Below are 8,687 nucleotides of genomic sequence, written 5' to 3' on the forward strand. Positions count from 1 at the left end.
GCCCGGGGGACGAAGGCCCGGGACGCATGGAGCCCGTCCTGGGCACTCTGACCTGCTGTTGGCCCGGGGGAGGACTGCCCGGGACCCGTGGAGCCCGTCCTGGGCACTCTGACAAGCTGTTGGCCCGGGGAAGGGAGCCCTAGACGACCGGGACCCGTGGAGCCCGTCCTTGGCACTCTGACAAGCCGTTGGCCCGGGGAAGGGAGCCCCAGACGACCGGGACCTGTGGAGCCCGTCCTGGGCACTCCTGTATGCCGTTGGCCCGGGGAAGGGAGCCCCGGACGTCCGGGACCCGTGGAGCCCGTCCTGGGCACTCTGAAATGCTTTGGCCCGGGGAAGGGAGCCCCGGACGCCCGGGGGAGGACTGCCCGGGACCCGTGGAGCCCGTCCTGGGCACTCTGACATGCTGCTGGCCCGGGGAAGGGAGCCCTGGACGCCCGGGACCCGTGGAGCCCGTCCTGGGCACTCTGAAATGCTTTGGCCCGGGGAAGGGAGCCCCGGACGCCCGGGGGAGGACTGCCCGGGGCCCGTGGAGCCCGTCCTGGGCACTCTGACAAGCCGTTGGCCCGGGGAAGGGAGCCCTGGACGCCCGGGACCCGTGGAGCCCGTCCTGGGCACTCTGAAATGCTTTGTCCCGGGGAAGGGAGCCCCGGACGCCCGGGGGAGGACTGCCCCGGACCCGTGGAACTGGTCCTGGGCACTCTGACATGCCGCTGGCCCGGGGAAGGGTGCCCCGAATGACCGGGGCCCGTGGAGCACGTCCTGGGCACTCTGACATGCCGCTGGCCCGGGGAAGGGAGCCCCGGACGCCCGGGGCCCGTGGAGCCCGTCCTGGGCACTCTGACAAGCCGTTGGCCCGGGGAAGGGAGCCCTGGACGCCCGGGACCCGTGGAGCCCGTCCTGGGCACTCTGAAATGCTTTGGCCCGGGGAAGGGAGCCCCGGACGCCCGGGGGAGGACTGCCCGGGACCCGTGGAACTGGTCCTGGGCACTCTGTCATGCCGCTGGCCCAGGGAAGGGTGCCCCGGATGACCAGGGCCCGTGGAGCCCGTCCTGGGCACTCTGACATGCCGCTGGCCCGGGGAAGGGAGCCCCGGACGCCCGGGGCCCGTGGAGCCCGTCCTGGGCACTCTGACAAGCCGTTGGCCCGGGGAAAGGGAGCCCCGGACGCCCGGGACCCGTGGAGCCCGTCCTGGGCACTCTGACATGCCGTCAGCCCAGATGGAGCCCCGGACGCCCGGGGGACGAATGCCCGGGACGCATGGACCCCGTCCCGGGCACTCTGCCATTCCGTCAGCCCGGATGGAGCCCCGGGCGCCCGGGGGACGAAGGCCCGGGACGCATGGAGCCCGTCCCGGGCACTCTGCCATGCCGTCGGCCTGGAGCGCCCCGACACCCAGGGGAGGACCACCGTGGAAACCATGGAGCCCGACCCGGGCCCTCTGGCATGCCGTCAGCCTGGATGGAGCCCCGGACGCCCGGGGGACGAAGGCCCGGGACGCATGGAGCCTGTCCCGGGCACTCTGCCATGCCGTCGGCCTGGATGGAGCACGGACACCCGAGGGACGACTGCCCAAGAGCCATGGAGCCCGTCCTGGGCAATTTGACATGCAGTTGGCCTGGAGGAAGGAAGCCCCGGGTGGCCTAGGGAGGTGTTGCCCAGGCATATCCCATCTGGTCCCCATGGCAGAGAACCACCAACCCTGGAGGGGTGTCCGGGCATACCCTGCCCCCTAGTAATCCGGAGGCAAATTACCCCCCTTTCTTGCAATCTGTGCACGCGAGGTGACAGAGGAGACCCAAGGCGTGAAAGAACCCGACCTCATGGAGCCCTCGCTGGGATCCGGGAGGCGAATGGCACCTCACAAAAATTATCCTGAGCTAACACAAATATCACTTTACAGCCAATTGACAGATCACAAGTCGCTGTTTGTTTTCTTCTTTTTCTTTCTTTATTTCATATGTTGATTGTTCACAAAACCTCCTAGCCGACACGTGTTTCGTCTGATAAGGAGTTAATCCACAGACTTCTTCAAGGCTAGAACAATATAATTTTATGATTTAAAAAAAACCTTAACATATAGTTGTTTGTTTTCAAAACCATTGTTACCCAAGAGATCAGATTTTGAGATATCCCAAAAGTAAGGAGTGGTGAATTATCAGCATCAGAAAGCTGTTGAGCTATCACCAGGAGACAACACAAGGTGCACTAAAAACATATAAATACATATTGATCACCACAAGCAGAGTATAAAGTTAGTGCTAATAAAGAGAAACCACCACCATAAGTTCATTTATATGTGTGATTCACACCAACGCAATATTAAGAGTCCAGTGTTCATAGTCCAAAGAATTATCTAAAAAACCTATTAGCTCAGGCTAGAGAGAGATAGCCCCACATACAACATCATGCTCACCCAAAGTTGTGAGCGAAACATGGGTACCTTGAATAAATCAGTTCACTCTTAATTCTCTTATTCAACACCCCTGCCACAGCGTCATGGGGGTTCAGTTATCCTCTTGGCTATCAAATAAAACCACAATTTAAAACTTAGATCTACTATCCATATATACGTTCAAAAGCCAAAACTCAGTCTATTGACATAAATTACTCACTCTATTTCACGTTAATTCGGCCCGTGGATAGCAAAATCAGTCTCTCTCCATCTTATATTATTAGGGTATTTTCCTCCTGTAGTTTAAACAGACAAGGTCCTGTTGTTTAGGAAATGCACGTTTCCGTTATCATTGGAGACAAGCACATCGATAAGCCAGGTACAGTCTTTCTCCGCCCCGCAACTGAACCATATTAAAAGTAAGGATTCACCCACTAAGATAGCAACAGTCTCTTATCGATATAATTACGTGTTACACGACCCATACCCATTACTAAAGCGCAACTCGTGTTCGGTGAATTAACACCGCCACGAGAGATAACCAATTGTGAAGAGTCTCACCTGTGACTATATCTCGTCCTCCATGCAAGGGTTTCTGGCGTTCAGCACCCGCGCCATGTTGGAGTTCCTTAATATACCCACATCCGGTATACAAAATAGAAAAGGGGATAACCGCTTGCGGTGTAGTTCTCTAGTGAAAATCCGCGCCATCTTTGAATGTGCAAGTCCGTATATAAAACCTGCCCCAAATCATATCTGCTACTCGTAAGGATTCATCGTTGTCGTATTAGTTAGCTTTAGTATTTCAAAGTCTAGAGTTGTGTTTATTCGCATCGTGCAGAGAGTAAAAAGAAAAAAAGCAACCACCAAGAGTACCCATCACCAGATTGTCATGACCTTCATTTTCGTTACTAACATCCTATGATAAGTCTTCTTACATAGTAATAATTACAAATATATGTGTCATTTCTAGTTGACGCTACAATTATCATTCTAAATAGTTCGAAACCAGTAAAACTCAAGCGGTCATAGTAAATATCCAGATCTGTCCTAGTGCTTCGATTGTTCCGAATTAAGTCATTTTCTTTGATTTATGTGCATTTGTATTGCGGTTGTCAGCCTATATAGTAATATCACTGAATTGTACTCCAAACTTAGTAACCCGTTGCGGAAACAATATCATTTTCCCATGTAGTATCGAAAATCTATTACATCTAATTACAGCATGAGACAAATTTTAAAACCATGATACATCACATGCTTGTCCAGGGATCATATACATTTCAGAATACAGTTTGTAAAAACAATCTCTGTACTTAGAACATTAATTCAAATGGATCAGATACAGGTATTGTACATACATTGGCATACAGAGACCACCTTCTGGGGTGTGTCATAAGTCAGTTACCCAAGAAGAATTGAAGCTCGTCATCAAAATTAAGACCCCTCTCAACTGCATGGACCTGCATTATCCATCTAGCTTCGAGTTGTCTGAGTCTGAGCTCCCTGTCTCCTCCCCTCACATTTTGGGGCATTGTTTCAATCCCGTGAAACGACATAGTCAGATGTTCACTCTGTGATCCGCATTCCATAGCATGGGCTGTCAGGGGATGTCTCATATCTTTGTTCTTAAGTGCCCTAAAATGTTCTGCCATGCGGTCTTTAAGTCTGCGTATAGTACTGCCAATATATACTCGCTCACATTTGCATGTTATCGCATAAACCACATAAGTAGTGTTACAGTCAATGTGTGTTTTTATCTGATAAGTTTTAGACCCATTATATGTGAATTGTAATGTTCCATGTCGTGACATCCTACACATACTGCAGTCACCACACCGGAACGAACCTTTTGCAAGTAGATGTAACCAATTCGGGGTCTTCTCTGCTAACTTTGGGTAACTGGGACTGATCATATTTTTGATCGTCATGCCACGTCGATAGGATATGGAGGGTCGTGAGTTTATGTAATCCTTTAGAGTTTGATCAGAACTCAGCAGGAACCAGTATTTTTTCAGTATTTGGTAAACCTTAGATGACCAGGGGTTATAGTCGGTAATCAGTCTCACCTTGTCTTTATTTTTCTTATTCACATGGGATTTGGCACTCAGTGTCTCATGTCTATTCAATCTAAGAACTCTGTTCTTTGCTCTACGTAAGACCTCGGGTCCATATCCTCTCCTAAGGAATCTCCCTTCAATGTCCGTTACACACTCCAGAAACTCGCCTTCCTCACTGCAATTACGTCGGGCCCTGTAAAGTTCTCCATATGGAATTGCGGTGACTGTGGATCTAGGGTGTGCACTGTCATTATGTAGAACAGCATTGCAGGACGTAGTTTTTCTAAAGAGCTTACTACACAGTTTGTTATCTTTCACATACAGGGTTAGATCGAGAAAGTTAATTCGTTCCTTAGAGTATTCAATGGTAAAGGTCTTGTTGTACACATTGTCATTCATGTAGGCAAAAAAGGCCAAGAGTTCAGCCTCACTACCAGTCCATATAAGTATGAGGTCGTCTATGTACCTTCCATAGTAATTTATATGGGGGTGCCAATTTGCACCGCCTGGGCCCCAAACGTGCACCGCCTCTACCCACCCCATAAACAGACAGGCAAACGACGGCGCAAATTTCGAACCCATAGCGGTCCCACAGGTTTGCTTATACCATTGATCTTCAAAAAGGAAGACATTTTCTTCCAAAATTAGTCTTGACATCATTAATATCATATTGGTATGCTCCAATAATTCTACCGGTCTCCTATGTAGGAAAAACTCAAGGGCCTTAAGCCCTAAATCATGATTTATATTTGTGTATAGGGAGCATACATCCATCGTGACCAACATCATGTCTGGTTCCCACTCAAAGTCATTCAGTATATTTAAAATGTGTTTTGTGTCCCTGATGTTCGAGGGTAGATTTAAGACATACGGTTGGAGAAAAAGATCTACAAACTCAGCCAGTTTCTCAGTCGGCCCACCTATTCCCGAGATAATGGGCCTCCCTGGTGGAGATAGGAGACACTTGTGAACTTTTGGCAGTGTGTAAATACAGGGAAAGCGTGGTCGATGTACAGTAAGATATTTAAATTCTGTATCATTCAAGAGGGTTGCCTGATGCCAGATTTTAAGATAGTTGTTAATCTTAGCCACAATCGTGAACATCGGGTTATGTGGTAATTTAGCATACCAAACTTCGTTGTTGAGTTGCCCCATAATCTCCTCATTATACTTTGTCCTATTCATCAGAACGACGTTCCCCCCTTTGTCTGCTTCTTTCACTACAAGGGAGGTGTTTTTAGATAACAATTTGAGGGCACTTCTCTCTCTAAAAGACAAATTGTCCTGAGGGTATGGAGGCTTGGATTCGCGTATATTATTCTCAAGGATGTCAAGTTCTTTATTAACACTCCTGTAAAACGCATCAATGTTACTCCCACTCCCCAACTGTGGTGTCCACTTGGACTTCTTTTTGAGTCCACTATCCTCACTCAAATTGGTGCAACACTCCAAATCTTGCAAGACTTGGTGTAGAGTTACAGGGTCATTCTCTTGTTCCGTTATCGATAACAGTAATCTAGTAGCGTGTACATCTTGAATAGTAATATCACCAACAACTGGAGATGGTTGACAATTCGGGGCTGAGACATTAGCAGAGAAAAACTTTTTTATTTTTAGTTGACGAACAAACTTGTAAATGTCAATCTTTACACTATTGATATCAATTCTATTAGTCGGACAAAAATTAAGGCCTTTACATAAGACAGATGATACATCCTCCGTTAGGTTAAAGTCTGACAAATTAATCACTTGAATATCATTTTTACCCGTCACTTCCCTTGATTGGCCTTCCAGTAACGTGTTTGGTAATGTGCCCTTTCGTCTGGTTTTCTTACCTCCCCTTTTTCCTCTCTTGGTTTTACCACCATATCTACTCTTTGATCTCGTTGTCTCGAATTCCCCATTCTGATCACTTGGACCTCTTTTAAAAAAGACGATGGATTGTTGTCCAGTGTATCTGCACTGGCATTAGTTGCCCCCTCCTCTCCACTCACTGATACATTACTAGAGGACGCCGTATCTATACTGCTCATGGATGGAGTCTTATTGTTTTTAGAGAGGGTATTGTTATTAATCAAAGCATCGTATCTTTTAGCAAATGTAAACACCCTCCCAGAGGTATAATCTTGCTCATCACGTCTTAGTTTGCATGCTTTTCTCTGTTTGATGTCCTCTTCATATTTTTCCAAGATATTATTTAAGATCTCATAATGGCACCTCATTAAGACTTCCAGGGAAGTTCGGCCATCTGGTCCCCCCATAGGAAAGCGTTGCGGGCGACCAGATGCCCGAGGGGATCCGGGCGACCAGATGGCCGAGGGAATCTGGGCGATCAGATGGCCGGGCATGGAGGTGAAGCCGCCTGGACTCTTCCCCACCCCGTCCCCGTCCCGGGACGAATGCCCGGGACGCATGGAGCCCGTCCTGGCCACTTGACGTCCCGTCCTGGGCATTGAACCATGCCGTTGGCCTGGAGAAGGGAGCCCCCGGACGCCCGGGGGAAGACTGCCCGGTACCCGTGGAGCCCTTCCCGGGTACTTTTCAACGCCGTTGGCCTCCTGGAGATGGGTGCCCCAGATGCCCGGGGGCGGGCTGCCCGGGACCCATGGAGCCCGTCCTGGGCACTTTTACATTCCGTCGGCCTGGAGGTGGGTGCCCTGGACGCCCGGGGGAGGCCTGCCCGGGACCCGTGTAGCCCTTCCCGGGTAGTTTGCCAATGCCGTTGGCCTCATGGAGATGGTTGCCCCGGACGCCCGGGGGAGGCCTGCGCGGGACCCATGGATCCCGTCCTGAGCATTGAGCCATGCCGTTGGCCTGGAGATGGGAGCCCCGGACGCCCGGGGGAGGACTGCCCGGTACCCATGGATCCCGTCCTGGGCTCTTTGACATGCCGTCGGCCTGGAGGTGGGTGCCCGGGACGCCCGGGGGAGGCCTGGTCGGGACCCGTGGAGCCCTTCCCGGGTACTTTGCCAATGCCGTTGGCCTCATGGAGATGGGTGCCCCGGACGCCCGGGGGAGGACTGCCCGGTACCCGTGGAGCCCTTTCCGGGTACTTTGCAACGCCGTTGGCCTCCTGGAGATGTGTGCCCCGAACGCCCGGGGGGAGGGCTGCCCTGGGCCCGTGGAGCCCGCCCTGGGCACTTTGACATGCCGTCGTCCTGGAGGTGGGAGCCCCGGACGCCCGGGGGAGGGCTGCCCGGGACCCATGGAGCCCTTCCCGGTTACTCTGCCATCCCGTTGGCCTCCTGGAGATGGGTGCCCTGGACGCCCGGGGGAGGTCTGTCCGGGGCCCATGGAGCCCGTCCTGGGCAGTGTGACATGCCGTCGGCCTGGAGGTGGGATCCCCGGACGCCCGGGGGAAGGCTGCCCGGGACACGTGGAGCCCTTCCCGGGTACTTTGCCATCCCGTTGGCCTCCTGGAGATGGGTGCCCCGGACGCCCGGGGGAGGTCTGTCCGGGGCCCATGGAGCCCGTCCTGGGCAGTGTGACATGCTGTCGTCCTGGAGGTGGGAGCCCCGGACGCCCGGGGGAGGGCTGCCCGGGACCCATGGAGCCCTTCCCGGTTACTCTGCCATCCCGTTGGCCTCCTGGAGATGGGTGCCCCGGACGCCCGGGGGAGGTCTGTCCGGGGCCCATGGAGCCCAGCCTGGGCAGTGTGACATGCCGTCGGCCTGGAGGTGGGAGCCCCGGACGCCCGGGGGAAGGCTGCCCGGGACCCGTGGAGCCCTTCCCGGGTAGTTTGCCATCCCGTTGGCCTCCTGGAGATGGGTGCCCCGGACGCCCGGGGGAGGTCTGTCCGGGGCCCATGGAGCCCGTCCTGGGCAGTGTGACATGTTGTCGGCCTGGAGGTGGGAGCCCCGGACGCCCGGGGGAAGGCTGCCCGGGACCCGTGGAGCCCTTCTAGGGTACTTTGCCATCCCGTTGGCCTCCTGGAGATGGGTGCCCCGGACGCCCAGGGGAGGTCTGTCCGGGACACGTGGAGCCCGTCCTGGGCATTGAGCCATGCCGTTGGCCCGGAGAATGGAGCCCCCAGACGCCCGGGGGAGGTGTTGCCCAGGCATATCTCATCTGGTCCCCCGGGCAGAGAACCACCAGCCCTGGAGAGGTGTCCGGGCGTACCCTGCCCCTGTAGTGTAGTTCCTATCATCCCAATAGGCTCTGCGCATTGGAATAATACCTACAATAGTAAAGGCCTAGATCAGACGTTAACTAGGTCTACTACTGTCGATATT

Source organism: Lissotriton helveticus, chromosome 5_1, assembly GCF_964261635.1.
Source record: "Lissotriton helveticus chromosome 5_1, aLisHel1.1, whole genome shotgun sequence".
NCBI lineage: Eukaryota > Metazoa > Chordata > Amphibia > Caudata > Salamandridae > Lissotriton > Lissotriton helveticus.